Source organism: Puma concolor, chromosome B3 (genome assembly GCF_028749965.1).
Source record: "Puma concolor isolate L17-30 chromosome B3, mPumCon1.1.hap2, whole genome shotgun sequence".
NCBI classification, from domain to species: Eukaryota; Metazoa; Chordata; class Mammalia; order Carnivora; family Felidae; genus Puma; species Puma concolor.
The window spans coordinates 134,610,445-134,628,853 of record NC_141672.1 but is presented as its reverse complement, the minus strand read 5'-3'; the positions used below and the strand labels follow the sequence as shown (position 1 = coordinate 134,628,853).

Genomic DNA, 18,409 nt, shown 5'->3' with positions numbered 1-18,409 from the left:
TCTTTAAAAAAATTTTTGAAAGCTAGTTTCAAAACGAATGCCCAGAAGAAATCTCTCTACATGTTCCGCCGGCTATGGAACACAAGGCGAAATATGGTCATCAGAAAGTTGGATCTCACGTTTGGTTTTTGCTTTTAGTACTTCCTCTTGAATGCCATCGAAAATACTTAGATCAGGTTTTCTTTTGGTTAGGAGTCGGGACTCCTCTGCTTCCAGACCAAGGTATTTCGTAAAGGCACTGGATATCCAGGGATTCCAAAGGAAGGGGGGCAGGGAATCCACCGGTCCTAAACCCTCTGAAGGTTCAGATTTCAGTGCTGGCTGCAGACCTGAGCAAAGTTCACTGCTCCCTTTTCACGACATGCTACATACTTTGCAAGTTCCCACTTGCTTCTTAGAGAGGAAAAAATGTGGCCTCTGAGTTCAGGTTGCTAAGGACAAACGGGGCCAATTTAACCATGCATTCCTGCTCTGAAAGATAGGCCAGTTGTTTTTCTCCCCACCCCCCACCCCTACCCCCGCGCCGTAAATACCAGAAGCTCTGGGTTCTCCCCGCACTCCACAAATACTTTTGCTCCAACTTCGAAGCCCTCTTTCGTCCATGGTGGAAATTCAGTTATTTCATTCAGTTGTTTTTGCTGCCTGCGTCTGACATCTTGACAACACGGAAGATTGTTGGACTGTGTAGCACATCTTCTTATCAGACACTTGGCTTAATTTTTCTCTTGATAATGGTGGGTATTTAAGACGCACGTGACTGTTGGACGATAAAAGAAAACTTTCATGATTCTGTGTCTCTCCCTTTTCTTTTTTTACTTTTTTGTTTTGTTTTGTTTTTACTTTGACCTCGAGATACATATGTCTACTTAAAGGTGTTTTGAAGAGAGCGAAGGAGACAGACAGGGCTTTGAAAGGAAAAACAGACGTCTAATTGGCTGTCTTTTGCAGACCCTTCAGTGACCCTGCACTGAATACCTCTAATGGAGACGTGTGATCTTGAAGCCTCCACCGTGATAAACAAATTCTATCTCTTCAACTTGTTTGGCAGCAGAATTCTTTATTCTCCTCATAAAGGACTTTTTCTGTAAATGAGTAAGGCATTAGCATAGGTACATTCTAGAAGGGGAGAAGATGGCTTTCCAATTTTATAGATATACTACGTTTTTAAAAGGGAATTTGGGTCCCTCATCAATGTAATTCACGTCCGTGTGTCATTTTCCATGATACTATAAAAAGCAGAATTCGTTTGCATTCAAAGCCATAGTTGCTAACTCCAAAAAGTTCAGAAAATCAGTTAGGAGGCAACCAGCTTTACTCCTAAAATAAATAACCCTTATGGCATTGTTTTTGTGCAACCTTGGAACTTCCCGTGCTGTGAACCGTTTGGCTGCTCAAGGGGGAAAGTAGTAAGAGTCAGTTCAAATTCGTCTGTGCTTCAAAAAACACATGGGATGATGGGAGGTTTTCATTAAGTGATGTGGAAATAGGAGAGGTAGGGAGGGGATATCCCCATTCCTAGTGTTGTCAAAGGGCTGCAAGGGTCACTCACCAGAAAGCTCTGCATTTCACCTCCACCTTAACTTCTTGGGGATGGCTGGGGTCGTCGCCTCCTTTCTTTCCCCCCAGGCTTTTGTAGTTACAGAAAGGTTGAGACCAACGTCACATTCTGGGATTCCAATATGTGTAAGAATAAAGACATCCCCAAACAAGGTTTTAAAAATGGGTTAGGCTTTAATATTTAATATTTATTAATGTCATCTGTGAATGTTCAATATAATAGAGGCTATCATTCCAGTTATAGCATATTCTTATGTGGAAATAGCGCAAATAATTTTGCATTTCAGGCGTGAATGTGGGGCTCATGCCTCCAAACCCATCTCCGTACCAGATCATGCTTATAGACAAAGATCAGCATGGCGTAATGGAAAGAGCACTGGTTGGGGCGCCTGGGTGGCTCAGTTGGTTGGGCAACTGACTTCAGCTCAGGTCATGATCTCACAGGTCGTGGGTTCGAGCCCCACGTCGGGTTCTGTGCTGACAGCTCAGAGCCTGGAGCCTGCCTCAGATTCTGGGTCTCCCCCTCTCTCTGCCCCTCCCCTTCTCACTCTCTGTGTCTCTCTGTCTCTCAATAATAAATAAACGTTAAAAAAAATTTTTTTAGAGGGGCGCCTGGATGGCTCAGTCGGTTGAGCGTCCGACTTTGGCTCACGTCATGATCTTGCGGTTCATGGGTTCGAGCCTCGCATCGGGCTCTGTGCTGATGGCTCAGAGCCTGGAGCCTGTCTCAGATTCTGTGTGTGTGTCTCTCTCTGTGCCCCTCCCCCACTCGCACTCTGTCTCCCTCCGTCTCAAAACTAAATAAACATTTAAAAAAAAAAATTTTTTTTTTTTTTTAGGAAAGAGCACTGGCCTGGAAGCCATGAGGATCTCATGAGGTTCTATTTTTATCTGAGCCTTGGTTTTCTCATCTAGAAAGGGAATATGTTGCCCCAAGTGGTCCCCCGGGTCTCTTCTGGTGCTCTTTTTGTGACCATGTATTGTGCTTATGACTCCTAGACGTGGGGCCTGTCATTCCAGCCAGAAATGGAGAAAAACAAGGCGAGGTAATCAGATACCAGTAAAGATAAACAGGCTTAGAAACACACACGTCAGAGCCCAAGTAAACAAAGACAACGATGTCGGACGAGAGTTACAACGGGGAGACGGGCAAGTGCCAGTGGACGTCCGCTGCAGCTAACTCTACCTTTGTTGGTCTCCTGACAGGCAGCGGCAATCATGGCGGCTCAGGGCACAGTCCCACAACGTCCATGAGACCCAGACCCGATCTCCCATCACCCCCCACAGCGGTCCAGTTCTTCAGCGTTGCCTAATAGGTGAGTACAGCTCACGGGAAGAATCATGCCCTTGCTTAATGCTTTTGATGTCACTCATTCCCCATCACAAAGCAAAGATCTCTCCTCTCAGTGTCTCCTACGAAGAAAAACATGAAAGCAACACCACTACCAGTCCACCTCCACACAAGTCTTTATGGTGAGTAAGCCCGAGACCCAAGATCAGGAAAGATCAAGTAGAAACAAACCTCTCTTTTCCCTCATGGTGGAGGCTAGCTAACATTAATGATTAAAATATTGTGCTGTTTCGTCTCGGATTTCAACAGCGCTTGAGTCCCAGGGTTGAGGCCTCAGGCACTAAATAAAGAGAACACTGATTGTTGGAACTGGAAAGCATCTAAGCATCTATTAGCTCAGCCTACCATGAAAAGTAGGAATTCCTTTAACAAAATCCTCATACATGCCTATCCAGCATCTCAGTGGTAATAGCAGGAACAATGTAATGATGATCATTATTATGATAATGACACTTATTTCATACATACCACGTGACAGACACTGGACTAAGTACCTTGAGTACTGACTACAAATCAGCACTGTTTTTTGGGTTTTTTTTTTAATTTTTTTTTCAACGTTTATTTATTTTTGGGACAGAGAGAGACAGAGCATGAACGGGGGAGGGGCAGAGAGAGAGGGAGACACAGAATCGGAAACAGGCTCCAGGCTCTGAGCCATCAGCCCAGAGCCCGATGCGGGGTTCGAACTCACGGACCGCGAGATCGTGACCTGGCTGAAGTCGGACGCTTAACCGACTGCGCCACCCAGGCGCCCCCAAATCAGCACTGTTTTTAGGATGTTGTATATACTAACTTCCTGAATCATTGTAATGGCTCTCATGTTATGCAGAAATCGGTGGAAACAGACAGGGGTTAAATAACTTGCACGAGGTCACACAGCTGGACAGAGAGGAGCTGGGGAATTGAAAGAAAAGTCTAGTTCTGGATCCTGTCCCTCTAGCCCTATGGCACCAGTGGGGACAGGGGAGAGAGACAGGGTAAGGACATGGAGTATATTTCAACACTACTTAATAGAAAGATCTTTAGTTCTTTCTAAGAGCCAAATCTGCCTCTTTCAATCTTCGTATTGCCCACTAGCCTTAAACAGAGCAATAATTATTCCTTCTTCAGTTTGACAGTCCTTGAGATCAGGGGTTTGCAAACTATGGTCTGATTTTGTACGGGCCATGAGCTCAGAATGGATTTCAAGTGCTCCTGTTGTTGAAAAAAACAATCAAAAAGAGAATAATATTTCATGACACATGAAAATACATGAAATTCAAATGTCAGTAGCCACAAATAAAGTTTTATTGGAACACAACCGTGCTTCTTCATTTACACACTGTGACTGCTTTCACTCTACTGCAAGGTCAGAATTAAGCAGCTGCAGCAAAAAAACAGTGGCTCAGTTGGTGAAGCTGCCGACTCTTGATTTCGGCTCAGGTCATGATCTCATCGTTCGTGAGTTTGAGCCCCACATCGGGCTCTTCACTCGCAGCACAGAGCCTGTTTTGGATCCTTTGTCTCCCTGTCTCTGCCCCTCTCCCACCTGCGTGCACATGTGCGTTCTCTCTCTCTCTCTCTCTCTCTCTCTCTCACTCTCTCTCAAAAATAAATAAGTGTCAAAAAAAATAAAGTAGTTGCGACAAAAAACTCTATGGCCCAGCAAATCATAAAATATTTACTATATGGGGCACCCGGGTGGCTCAGTTGGTTGAGCGTCCGACTTTGGCTCAGGTCATGATCTCTCGGTTCGTGAGTTCCAGCCCCGCGTCGGGCTCTGGGCTGACAGCTCCGAGCCCGGAGCCTGCTTCGGATTCTGTGTCTTGGTCTCTCTCTGCCCCTTCCCCACTCATGCTCTGTCTCTCTCTGTCTCAAAAAGAAATAAAACATTAAAAAAAAATTTGTTTAATATTTACTATCTGACTCATTACCAATAACATTTGCTGACCCCTATGTTAGATACCTGAAGGCAGTTCTCATGTCCGTTCTTAAATGTGCTCTTTTTCTATGGTGAATATTTCAAATCCCCTTCCCTCCTCCAACCTCTCCTTGTCTCGAAAGCTATTCCCTGGAATTTCTTTAGTACCGTGTATTTTATCCTTCTTAAAGCGGCACCCAGCGCTACAATCCCACAATGGAATAGGTCTCAACAACGAAAAGGAATACACTAGCCAGATACCCAGTGGCAAGGATAAATCGCCAAATCTTTACGCTGAGTGACAAAACCTTACCTAAAGAGTTCTTACGATATGATGGTGTATACCTGAAATTCTAAAGCAGGCAAAACTAATCTATGGTGCGGAAAAAAAAAAGAAACACATGAACACGAGAGCCAGGGTTGTCTATGGGAGAACAGGCAGGGATTGGTTGGGATGGGCAAAAAGGAACTCTCTGGGACAATGGAAATATTCCAGAGTTTGACAGTCGTTTGGATCACACGGTTGTAAACACTTGCCACACTAAATCTAAAGAGCGGCTTACAACTTGTACCTGACACTGTATCTGTCACCACCCTCCCCCAAAATATTGTCAACGAATGTTGAACTCTACTTAATGCTCTTCATGCTGGAAGGTTGGGGGGGGGAGGAAGGGTATCAACGCCCACAACCTATTTTGAAACGTGTCCCCAAATCAACGTGCAAACATCAACGCCATCGCACGGTCGGACAGAAGAACAGACAGATGACGAGGTACGGGATAGAGCAACATGACTAAAATGTGCAGTGTGGAACCTGGGTGGCGGGCATATGGGTGTTCACTGTCGACTTCTTTCAGCTTCCGCGGTTAAAAACCTTTCACGGTAAATTCTCTTCTTCCAAAAAAAATTTTCATGATCAGATATTGAGGTGGGGGAGGGGTAAAAGTCATGCCTGGTGTGAACCAAAGTACTTCGAGTGTAGCACAAAGTGACACTATGACGTCCCCTCACCTGGCAGTCATTTTTGTGTTAACTTGTGTCGTCCTTCCAAGCAACTGTCTGGGTTCAAGCGTCCTTGCTTCGTTTCACCCAAAGAAGCGTCTGGGGTATGACTGTTGGGGCTGGTGATGGGACCGTCTTCAAACTTCAAAACTTCAAACTTCTACTAAGTTCACCTCGCGGCAAGAGGCCCCCCCCCTTAACTTCTGCATCGTTTAAATTCTGGGTCTGGGGGCGCCTGGGTGGCTCAGTCGGTGGAAGCGTCCGACTTCCGCTCGGGTCACGATCTCACGGTCCGTTGAGTTCGAGCCCCGCGTCGGGCTCTGTGCTGACAGCTCAGAGCCTGGAGCCTTCTTCAGATTCTGTGTCTCCCCCTCTCTCTGAACCTCCCCCATTCATGCTCTGTCTCAAAAATAAATAAACATTAAAAAAAAAAAGAAAAAGAAAATTCTGGGTCTGTAGTTTATTATACAAAGATGCCGAAAATGAAAGGCGCCGAAACCTCCCCCGTGCGACGTCTCCGTCAAATTCACTTGGGGAAAACAGCGGAGATGCCACAAGCGGGCTTGCGGGCCTCGTGGAGTTGTAGAAAGAATGTGTTTGATCGTGGCCGGGTTCCTGGCCTCCTGCACCTCGCTGGTAGGCCGGCATATGCGTTTCTCACACCACGGTCCGCTGTCACCCGACAAACGACAGGCTCGCCACTGTTAGAAATACCAGATGAGCATGTGTGCGTGATACAAATTTTAAAAAGTCCTCAAAAATACGCAGCCTAATCTCTGGATCCACTGTTTCCTTAAAGGACCTCTGCAGTGTGCAATCCGCGGGCTGATTCTGTTGCTTTTATGCAAAGCCAATATTAGTAGCAATAACACAAGCATGCTTCGACTATTTAGAGGTCAATTAGCTGGAAAATTCTGCTTTCTGAATGGAAGCTAAGAATCAAGGAAGCAAGCAAGAAAAATCCTGAGGGCGGTCAAATAGCTGCGGGAGCCTCAGGGCACCAGGCTTCCGTACTTACTCCTGGAAGAGTCCCGAAAGCCAACACCCACAGTCCTGTGATACGGATATTGGGAAAACGCTAACAAGTCTGGATTTCCAGCTCCTACCTGACCAGATGTCGCACGTAGACAGGCAGGAAAGCAGCAAAAGTGGGAAGAATTATTACCCACCATGGGAAACTCAAAACAGACTATAATTTGGAAGGATGAATTTACGGGCAAAAGAGGCCTATGTTAATGTATGTTAATACTACCAATAAAAGAGGGGCGCCTGGGTGGCTCAGTCGGTTGAGTGTCCCCCTCTTGATTTTGGCTCAGGTCATGTTCTCAGGGCTCATGAGACAGATCTCCGTATCAGGTTCCGTGCTGACAGCACAGAGCCTGCTTGGGATTCTGTCTCTTCCTCTCTCAAAATAAATAAATAGGGGCACCTGGGTAGCTCAGTCGGTTAAGCATCAGACTTCGGCTCAGGTCACGATCTCACGGCTCGTGGGTTCGAGCCCCGCATCGGGCCCTGTGCCGACAGCTCAGAGCCCGGAGCCTGCTTCAGATTCTGGGTCTCCCTCTCTCTCTGCTCCTCCCCCGCTCATGCTGCCTCTCTCTGTCTCAAAAAGAAATAAAACATTAAAAAAAATTAAAGAAAAAGAATAGTTCCATAAGATATTAAAGAGGATCTTTAAAAAACAGAATTAAAAAAGGGGAGGGGCTATTACAGACACATTCAGGAAATGTTGGCCTAGTAGTTAAGGCTGAAACATTTCTATTATGATTCCTAGCCATTTCTGAAAAGAAAGAACATTGGGTTTTATTGTGGGGTGTTTTTTTGTTTTTGGTGTTTGGTTTTTGGTTTGGGGGTTGTTTTTTTTGTTTCGTTTTGGTTTTTTCCCTTCCTTTTTCCACTCCACGCCTTTTTTTTTTTTTTTTTTCCTCGTATTTTGGCCGAAACCTAGTGATGCAATTCTCTGTTCTCATCATAATGATGTCCAAGGGTCTGCCCGAATCTTCTGGTCTAGGCGTGGCTCTGATTCTCTCACACAGGTGTTTCCTCTCCTGCCCCCACACTTGATAATTCCCTTTGCACAAAAATCTGTTTCGTACAAATTCCAGGCACCGTTTCTAGCTTCTGAGAACACCTTCTAAATCGTCCACATGATCGCTTTCCTCTCCGCTTCCTTCCCTTGGCACTCCCTAGTTTGTTTCACCCTCTGTTTCTTCTCCAAACCGCGTGCCAGCATTTTACGCGCAGAAGCCACTTTTCGGTGCCTCCTGTATTTCCTCTCTCGCCTGGTGGTTTTGCACCCGTTTTTCTTTTTTCTGCTTTTGCTCTCCCCCGCGACATTTATTTCATATCCCGAATCTCCACGCTCTCTCCTCTTCTGCTGAATCGAAAGCTTGAAATGGACAACCGCTAAAACTCTCCCTTTCCTTCCGCTGTACCATCCCCGCCATCTGGCCCCGAACATGGATTTCTCCAGAGTGAGCCCAGCAGCCTGCACAGCGTCAACGGATATTCTATTCCTCTCCTTCTCTGGGCTGTCACCTTGACAGATAGCGCCCACCCACCTGTCGGCATCGAACTACAAACCGACAGACCCGTGTTCAGTCTTGAAATCCACCTCTTATTCAATTTCTCTCGGCCTCCGTTTCCACATCTATAAAATGGACCTATATAATATCCATCCTGTCTCTAATGTCTCTAATTCTCGGGTCTGATCTATCTGACGGGGTTGGGTAGGGCCAATGAGGCCATGTTTCTAGAACCTCTTCATTGGTTGTAGAATGTGATTGCTTTATTCTTTCACTTGGGAACTTCCGTTCCTATTGAAGTCCTGGGAGTAGAGCCTCATTTTCTTTTACCGTCTTAATTTCTTCTTGGTCTAACGGGTATGTGCTCAGGCCCCTCTTACCGCCACCAAATTCGCCAGCTGAGATGAAATTCACTTCCGGCACCACTGTTTTATCAGAACAAGGGTTGTCAATGGGGAGCCCGGCGGGAGAGGGGTTACGTGAGCCTCAAATTCTCTGGCCGAAGAGCCGGCCCCATCACTTGCTACATGTGGGAAATTGAGAACTTCCGCTAGGCTTTATTTCCTCAGTTTTCTCATCTTTCAAATGGGGGTAGCAGCGACCATGTTCGGTAGGGCAGGTGGCTGTGATACTGAGGCACAGTCAGAGGCCACAGGCCGTGCCTAGCACATGGTAAGCTCTCAGTGACGCGTGCCTCTCAGTTATTTGTCATTACCTGCCTTTTCTGCCCTGCCTTCTCCGTCGTAGGTCCCTTTTATTCTCCGTTTCCTTCTGCCTCACCTTTCTGCCTGTCACTCCCCTGGCAACGGGCACTGCCCCCCCCCACACACACACACACTTTCCGTGAAATCTCAGGGGAAGAGTTCAGACTTTGAAGCCTCCCAAAGGTCCTCTCCTCCTCCGGATTCTTTTCTGGCATCCTCCCCGTGTTTTCACTGTCCTCCTGATTAGAGAGTATGTCAGCAAGGCAGGATAATTTACTGATATATTAATTTGTGCTCCTATCTCAGCCTTTGCTGGCTCTCTGCTGTACAGAGGAAGCCAGGCCCCTCTGTGCCCCTGCCTCGGGGGAGGTCCGTGTTGAGAGGACAAAGGGAAGGCACCTGGCTTTTGTTTCCCCAGAGCCGCACGCTCTGGAGGGAGATCGTGCCAGCCAAGAGGAAGAGAGGGAAAGGCCAGGAACTGTGAATGGAGAGAGAGAGAGAGAGAGAGGAAGGGAGGGAGGGAAGGGGAGAAGACCAGGCTCCTAGCAAGACTGTGGCCCCCATCTGCAGCCGCCCCCCACCCCGGGGAAGCAGCTAGGCCACAAAGAGGGTGGCTTTAAGTCATGTCTCGATAACTAGCCACTAGGAACAGGCCGAGAGGCTCAGCAAACATTCCACCAACTGTTCCCTTCACTCAGCGTGCCCGTGGGTAGCAGAGCCACAGCACTAGGAAGCCCATGGGGCACCTGGGTGGCTCAGTCAGTTAAGCCTCCAACTTGGACTCAGGTCATGATCTCGACATGGGTGAGTTCGAGCCCCGCGTCAGGCTCTCTGCTGACAGCACCGAGCCCGCTTCAGATCCTCTGCTCCCCTCTCTCTCTGCCTCTCTCTCTCTCTCTCAAAAACAAATAAACATAAAAAACAAACCAACAAAGAAAGAAATAAGGACGCTCGTGCAGGCCAGGACGGCGGCGACCAGAGGAGAGAGTGACAGAGTGAAAGGACACAACGCCTGTGGCCCTCTCAGACTGTTCGGGGATCTTCACAAGCGTGAGAGCTGTTGCTCCCCAAGACGCAGATGGGGAAGCTGGCTGATGCACAGAGAGGTCAAGCAACATATCCAAAATCACACAGCTGGACATGGTGAAGCCAGGGGCCTAATTCAGGTAGAAATACTAAAAGAGGCCACCACCAAAACAACAAGCAACCACAAAAAAGGCCCCCAACGCATCGCGGAATGTGAAGACTGAAATGCTGCGCAGACCACAAAACAACAACACTGAAGCCGAAATCAGGAGATAATCTGCGTGCCACGGGAAGTGGGGGGCGGGGGGGGGGGGAGGGCCAAGGAAAGGCCTGGAAGAGCGGACCCACTTGTTTTTCCGCAAAGGGCCCGGGCATCAATGGCTCTGTGGCTCCTGCCGAACTGCATTCCGACGATGGAAATACTGTCTTCATTAAGATCAAGCAGCAGCACACGCGGTCAGAACATAGAGTCAAGTCAAGGGCGTCCGGAATTCACCCTCGTCCCCTCCGGTTACCCCGTCCGTGTACGTTATTTAACCGTGCCGAGCCTGGCTCTCACCTGTAAGATGAAGACAAATCACCTAGCTCAGCAGTTCTCATCGTGGAGGCACGGGGCAGTAAGCAGACGGTTATTATTAATTATTGTTATCATTCCACCGGCTAGTCCTGCTCAGTCCCACAGCTGCCCAGATGTTGAGCCTCCTTGAATGTCAGACATTGAGCTGGGCATTGAGGAGTCCCGGCCCTCAAGCCAGCCGGGATCTCATTGGAACAGAGACCTATGAGGGGGCCCCTCCAGTGCAAGGTGGTGAGTGCTATACATAGGATAATGCCAGGATCCACCTGGGGGGGGGTCCAGGGCCAGAGCCCCTAAGGAGACCGCAGGGTGGGAAGGAGGACGGGTTTCCTGCAGAAGTTAATGGCCCGGAGCCATTCACAACTTCACAAACAACAGTAACCTCTGTCTCACAGCGGGCGAGGAACCTCCCCACTCCCCGTCCACCCTTCTGAAAGGCTCCTGGGGCCCAAGCCCACTCCGGATCCTGCTCCAGCAGTTAATCTGAGTTTTGAGCTACACAGAGCTTGCATCATCCTGGGCCCCGGACCAAGCCAACAGCGGGGAAGCCAAGACGGCTCAGAGCTGCCGGCACATTCCATAAACCCAAATTTCCAGTGTTGCCTCGAAGAAGACGTGCGAGGGAAAATCTGCATGTGTCAATGAAGCTCGTTGACCAGGTGACCTAAAGAGGAAATGTAAATGTGGGATTCGGACTGGCAAAGTTCAAAGCCTCCGAGTTTGATACCCAGATAGAGATCGGTAAGCTATTAAGAGTAGTTGGCTTCCAAAATCCAGAGGTCGCGAAGAAATGCCCGCTTTGCACCTCAGAGGGACGACCAACAGCACCGAACAGCAGTCTCGGGGAAATGCTCTGCTCAGTTCCCAGCGCAAGATGTACCCGTTCAACGAGATGGAGAATGAACTCAACTGTCCCACTTCCCTATCATGTCAAAAATCCCTAAGACACATTCCGTCTCCAAGGGAAATGATGTGTTTGGGGACCATTTATCCCCCCGCTCTGGATGCAGGAGACTGACAGGAAGTCAAGTCCTCACCTTGACTTCCAACGGCTTTTCAACTCACGTCATCATAGACGTAGCATAAAACCGCGGTCCCCCCCTCCCCCGTTTTCCTTGGAAGTCTGTGTTTTGTGCGGGCACCACGATCGAGTCCGCTTGTCTATTCGAGGACACTAGAGGCTCTAAGTCACAACACCCCGCGTATAGCCCATCTATCTATTTATTCCGGAACTCACTGGGAAAGACAAGCTGAGTTACCATTTAGCCAAGAAAACCTGAGCGGCATTTATGTGCGTGAAGTTCAGCACAGCCGTCCGACACAGACACAGGCTTGAAGAAAACGCATTACACAGTCTACGCAAATCCCCTCACCGCCCCGGCGGCTGGAGCCCAATGAATGGTCTCCGCGCTGGAGAGCGGAGTTCTAGAATGCTTATCTTCTCCCCAGCCCCCACCCCAACCCTCAAAGATTACGAACACAATCGCTTGTGACAGATTGCTCCCCAGTCTTCCGCCTTAAATTCTAGATGATAAATTCAACACGAAGTGACAGTCACAGCAAGTGTGCAGGGCTGTATCTAAAAAAACTAATTTTACTGAAGTTAGAACTCAGTGAACGAGAAAATGTGAATGTACACCTAGGGCATATCTCAAAACTTTAATCTCTATGAATGCCATAATGGTTATTTATGGCCGGGATGATATTAATATTTTAAAACATTTCAACAAAGAAGCGCCGTGAGACTTTCAAATTGTATTGTTATGCAAAGATAATAATATTTCAATGGGTCCTTCCCTGTGCTGGTATGTTAATGGAGCAAAGCAAAAAAGAAAGAAAGAAAGAAAGAAAGAAAGAAAGAAAGAAAGAAAGAAAGAAAGAAAGAAAAGAAAAAGAAAAAAACTGCTGCTTTTGTTAACCGAGCAGTGGCCATAGCTAGAGTGCTCTGGGCTTAATTTCTAAGAAATAGCTCTTCTTCCTTTTCTTATTATTTGGGGGGTAAAAAAAAAAATTTCTGGGGCTGCTATTGTCTGTTTAAATTAGGTAAATGCAATTAAGACGAGTCAAATATACACAGGCTCCAATGATGGGTAAAATTAAGGTCACCCTTGCAGCCCTAATCCAACCGCATTGCTTAATCTCAGCTTTAGCCATTTACAAGTGAGCAGAATGGTAATGTCTTGCTACTGTTGGGGTTAATGTAGACTGATTGGGGGACTAGAGATAAATCCTGCAGGCTGGCTTGACTGTGCAAGAGCTTATCCTGACATTTTGGAAAAAAAAAAAAGAAAGAAAGAAAGAAAAGAAAATTGGGTTCCATTCCCCAGGACCGGTTGAGAGTCCCTTCCTTGGTTTCCTCTCTGCTAAAGCACAGAGGCAGAAGAACTTCTTTTTCTTATGAATTTCTGCCCCACCCTCACCGCCCCCACCCCAGGCCAGGGATCTTTGCATTTGCAAAAAGGAAAGGTCCGCGTCTTCATTCTCTCTCTTTTTAAAATTCTTCTAACGTTTTTATTTATTTCTGAGAGGCTGAGAGAGACAGAGGATGAACAGGGGAGGGGCAGAGACAGAGAGGGAGACACAGAATCTGCGGCAGGCTCCGGGCTCTGAGCTGTCAAGCACAGAGCCTGACGTGGGACTCGAACCCACGAACCGTGAGACCACGACCTAAGCCAAAGTCCGACACATAACTAACTGAGCCACCCAGGCACCCCTGTGTCTTTAATCCTCTTCAATCAAAAGCTCTTGTCTTTTCTTTCGTGTATGTAAAGATTACATTTATGTTGCTTCCTGCTATTTTCCTCTGTGAAGGAGTTGCTGGAAAAAAAAAAAAAAGGTTGACTTTTACAGCCAAGAGAGAGGTACGAAATTGCAAAGGTCATCAATGAGTAAACAGATATTAATGGTTAGCCGGATACCTGGTACATAAACAGGTCACATTAATAATTAACACCAGGAAAAACTTAGCACTTTCAACCAAGCTCAGGAAAGTAGGTGTCAGAAACACCAGCTCCACCCACCCCACCCTCCCCCCCCCCCCCGCCCCCGCCCCCGCCGGAATGAGAAAAACCCAGGGATTTCTGGTTGCTAGAGAGTGAACAATTACCGGTCCATGTTTACATTTCTCATATTCACACCCAAAAACCAGTTTTGAGAGGGTCACGATAAGGAGTGGGATCATGGGGAAAACTTCCGGGGGACCATTGATCTGAAAAGTTACACTCAGCCCATCACTGACTGTGCCCTTGCATTCCTTCCATAGTAGTCTATAAAACTGATCAAGAAATTGACTTTTTCACTAAGCTAGACGGGCTCTCAAAGTAACAGCTCTGTCCGTTATTAGGCCCGTGTGTTCTATTAAAACTTCTGAGCGGAAAGGGTTTTGCATGTGATGATTGGCATTTACCTCTATTTTTTTTTTTTTGAAGACATTTTTTCAAGGTTCACAGAAAAATTGAGAGGAAGGTATAGAGATTTCCATATATCTCCTGCCTCAACACGTAGCCTGCCCCACTTCAACATCCCCCACCCGAGTGGTACATTGGCTACGGCTGATGCATCTACGTTGACACATCGTTATCGCCCAGAGTTTATAGTTTACATTTGGGTTTGCTCTTGGTGTTGCACATTCTATGGGTTTGGACAAATATGTGATGATATGTATCCGTCATTATAGTATCATATGGAGTGTTTTCACTGCCCTACAAATCTTCTGTGTTCTGCAGATACGTTCATCCTTCCAATCTCCAATGCCTGGTAATCACTGACCTTTTGACTCTCTCCAGAGTTTTACCTTTTCCAGAATGTCATATACTTGGAATCATACAGCATGTAGCCTTAAGGATTGGCTTCTTTCACTTGGTAATATACATTTAAGGTCCCTCCTTGTCTCCTCATAGCTGGATAGTTCATCACCGTTAATGCGGAATAGCATTCCATTGTATGGGTCCATCATTCCATTGTATGGGTCCACCATTCCATTGTATGGATCCGCCATGGGTTAACCCTTGGACTACTGAAGGACAACTTGGTTGCTTCCAAGTTGCAGCATTTATAAACAAAGCTGCTGTAAACATCTGTGTGTAATTTTTGGTGTGGATATAAGTTTCATTTTTTTTAATTGGGAAATGCCAAGCCCGAGCTGCAATCATGAAGCCAAAGGTGGCAGGGTGGTTAGAGGGAGGCAGGGAGGCTTCATGAATGAGATGGCCTCCCAGGACTGTAAGGAACAGGGAATGAATGTGCCTTCGCCCCACAGACTGTTATCCTATGAGTCCATGGCATCACATTTTTTTTTTCAAGGAAACCAGATTTCATGTGAAATTTCTAGGTTTCTGGACTTTTAGATGTTGACAAGTCTTTGAAACCTTCCTTAGCCCAAACAACACCCATTTACCACAGGCCACACTAGCCTAAATACTTTGTCTAAATTTGGGGCACCTGGGTGGCTCCATTGGTAAGCATCCAGCTCTCGATTTCAGCTCACGTTCTGATCTCATGGTTTGTGGGTTCGAGCCCCCCATTGGCCTCTGCACTGACAGTATGGAGCCTGCTTGGGATTCTCTCTCCATCTCTCTCTCTGCCCCTCTCCTGCTCACACACTGTCTCTCTCTCTCTCTCTCTCTCTTAAAATAAATAAACATGAAAAAAGTTAAAAAAAATAAGATAAACCGTTTATCTAAATTTAAAATAAATAAATAAGCACAAATCTCTGGAAATTTACTGAGAAGAGCATCTTTCAAATTTATTACAGTCTCTCCTCTCCTTCAAACATATTGTTCTCTAGGGGCACCTGGGTGGCGCAGTCGGTTAAGCGTCCGACTTCGGCCAGGTCACGATCTCGCGGTCCGTGAGTTCGAGCCCCGCGTCGGGCTCTGGGCTGATGGCTCAGAGCCTGGAGCCTGTTTCCGATTCTGTGTCTCCCTCTCTCTCTGCCCCTCCCCCGTTCATGCTCTGTCTCTCTCTGTCCCAAAAATAAATAAAAACGTTGAAAAAAAAATTAAAAAAAAAAAACATATTGTTCTCTATAAAAATATTTCTTTAAACAGAAAACTAGGGGCGCCTGGGTGGCGCAGTCGGTTAGGCGTCCGACTTCAGCCAGGTCACGATCTCGCGGTACGTGAGTTCGAGCCCTGCGTCGGGCTCTGGGCGGATGGCTCGGAGCCTGGAGCCTGTTTCCGATTCTGTGTCTCCCTCTCTCTCTGCCCCTCCCCCGTTCATGCTCGGTCTCTCTCTGTCCCAAAAATAAATAAAAAACGTTGAAAAAAAAATTTTTTAAACAGAAAACTAATAAAATAAGACAATAGACTTAATAGAAAACTGATATATATCTGTCAGGACCTAAACCTTACTCTCAGAACCCTGTGAATAAAAGTCAAATGAGATACTCTTATACACAGAGCCTAATGCTTTACAGATGACTAAGCACCGCTTTCAAATATAACGTGAAGAAACCGATTTTTAAATAAATGTGTAGTTTGCCCATCGAGCCCACAGGAGATATTGTGACGTAGCCAACCTGAAAATCAAATTATTTAAGGTTGGTTATACTAATAACAGCCTCTAACCAACTGCTAAGGTTGACTATAAAACCAGACTTGCCAAAAGCAGCAAATGAGATAGGTTCGAGAAGAAGTGGTAAGAAAATCAGGTAAGGTAGAGGGCACGTTTACTAGTGACATGGGAGTTAAACTTGCACATGAACTGCAGAGGCTGCCTGGGCTCTTGTTCCTGAACGGGTTGTGGAAGGACACGGGTGTCCATCTAATGGTGTCTGTCCCTGCTTCACCACAGCCCCGCCCCCTCCGTGGTTTCTCCTCACCGTCGTCAGGTGACCCCATGTGCCATGCTTTCTCATCTCTCCCCACCTCTCTTAGCCTGAAGCCTTAGCCACATCACCCTCACTTTCGACAGAGGCAATTCCTTATTTGTCCCAGAAAACTCAGCTAAATTCAAGTGTCTTCTCTTCCGGAAAACCTCACCTCCCCCCCTCTGTCCAGGGTTCCTCTCTCTCTCTCTCTCTCTCTCTGCGTTCTAACTGTCTCAGCATCCGCTGCTGCACTACCATCACAGGGAACCATGGGTGTCTGTACGTCCCCACCAGACCATGAACTCGTGAAAGGCAAGGGCTACCAAGTTCAAGCTTTGAACCCCTACCACCTAACCCTGTGTGCGGAAAGCAGCACATGAATGTTGAATGAATGTATAGATGAATGGAATGAATGGACCCTAGAGGAAAACCCTTGGAAAAAAGACCCTGATAAGTCGGATGTTACTAAGTGATTTTGCTACAGCTTTCTTTCTTGGTCCAAATCTCTGCACGTGTTCACGGCAACGCCATTTATGGCAGCCAGTTGTATTTTAAAAGATCTTACGAATCTGATCAATCGCAGCAATAAAGGATCCAAAACTTCAGTTCTTCAGCTCCCCCATCTGTAAAATGGAGGTGATGATGTCTGTCCCGCTAGGCTCAGAGGGTGGTTGAGGAGACGACCTGAACTGATGTATGGGACCATGTGCAAAAAGAATCACGCTACGAGTGACAAAGCCCCAACTGCAATCTGGAGTAGGTGGTCAACTCTCCTCCACTCATCTCATTCTGACTCCGTTAAAATTCCCTACCTACTGTCTATGGCCCCCTCTGCTTATGAGCAAGGACTCTGTCTCTAACCTTGGGATTCTCAGGCTCACTCAGGAGGACACCCAGCACATAACAAGGGTTTACTAAACGCTTCTAATAGAATGACGCGCATCACAGATAGGATCATTTCATTCATTCAAACTGTGCTAGACAATATGCCACAAGACAGAATAGGAAAGAAAAGAAGGAAGATAGAAATTATTGACAGGCCACCATTTACCGGGCACTCTATATACCAGATTTTGCTTACTGATTGTAGAGAATGTTGTCCTTATTTGACATGGGGACAATCTGAGTCTCAGTCAGGTGGGTACCATGCCAGGGGGTACACAGTTGTCACCCCGGCTTGAACCCATACACCACACTACCTTCCCACGAGTGCCTTGAGCTCAGAGTTCTCCGGAACATCTGATGTCACAGAACCAATGACTTCCAGAGGAGAATGAAAGCTCAGGGAACATCTAGTCCAACCCTGGACCATAAAGCACAAAACTGAGGTTCAAAGGGGAGTATGGCCCAGGCCACGAAGACTGTAAAGAAAGACAGTCATGAAAAACACTAGTATGTTTCACATTCACATGGTACATCCTATCGATATACTATTTTTATTAAATTTACAAGTATATGTATAGATCATGAGACTTTGAAAATTAGTCTACTTTCTTGAGTCTCATATACCTTTATGAAAATAACGTGTGTTTGACGTTCACACAGAAGTAATCTTGGGTTAAATCTTAATCTTTTTTTTCTTTCCTGACAAAATTCCACGGACCTCTCTCTAGAAGAATAAACTAAGACTATTGACTAAAAACCCCAGCAGAGAAAGCATAACTCCACAGAAAATGGCCTCCTAACCAACAATTAAAATCATAATGAAATACTGGGGGTTGGGGGGGGCGGAAAAAAGGCAAAGGTGTCCTCTCCTTCCGAAATCAAAGGAAAAAGTAAAAGAAAATAAATTTCCCGTGAAAACTGCCCCAGTCATCTTTAAAAAGCTTTCCCAAATTCCAAGTGGCTCTGTTAGCAGCCATACTTAATGCATGAGGTCGTCATGTAAGAATAAATCTTTACGTAATTCCAAACAAGGACTCTTCAGTAAATAGTTGAAATTAAGGGGGGGGGGGGGC

General features: G+C 46.5%; 2 long non-coding RNA genes across 2 annotated transcripts in view; one reads left to right on the top strand and one right to left on the bottom strand.

Moving 5' to 3' along the window:
- Nucleotides 1-3,011, top strand: part of LOC147580397 (uncharacterized) — a 182,852-nt gene extending 179,841 nt beyond the window's left edge. Inside the window, exon 3 of the long non-coding RNA XR_015252865.1 lies at nt 2,764-3,011. This is a non-coding gene — a long non-coding RNA (uncharacterized LOC147580397). The remainder of the gene's footprint in view (nt 1-2,763) is intronic.
- LOC147580396 (uncharacterized) lies at nt 546-17,809 on the bottom strand. Its single transcript, XR_015252866.1, has 5 exons — nt 17,533-17,809; nt 10,414-10,624; nt 1,550-1,666; nt 976-1,082; nt 546-757 (listed from the first exon to the last, which is right to left on the bottom strand). It is a non-coding gene; the product is annotated as an uncharacterized LOC147580396 (long non-coding RNA).
- Between the last annotated feature and the right edge of the window lie 600 nt (nt 17,810-18,409).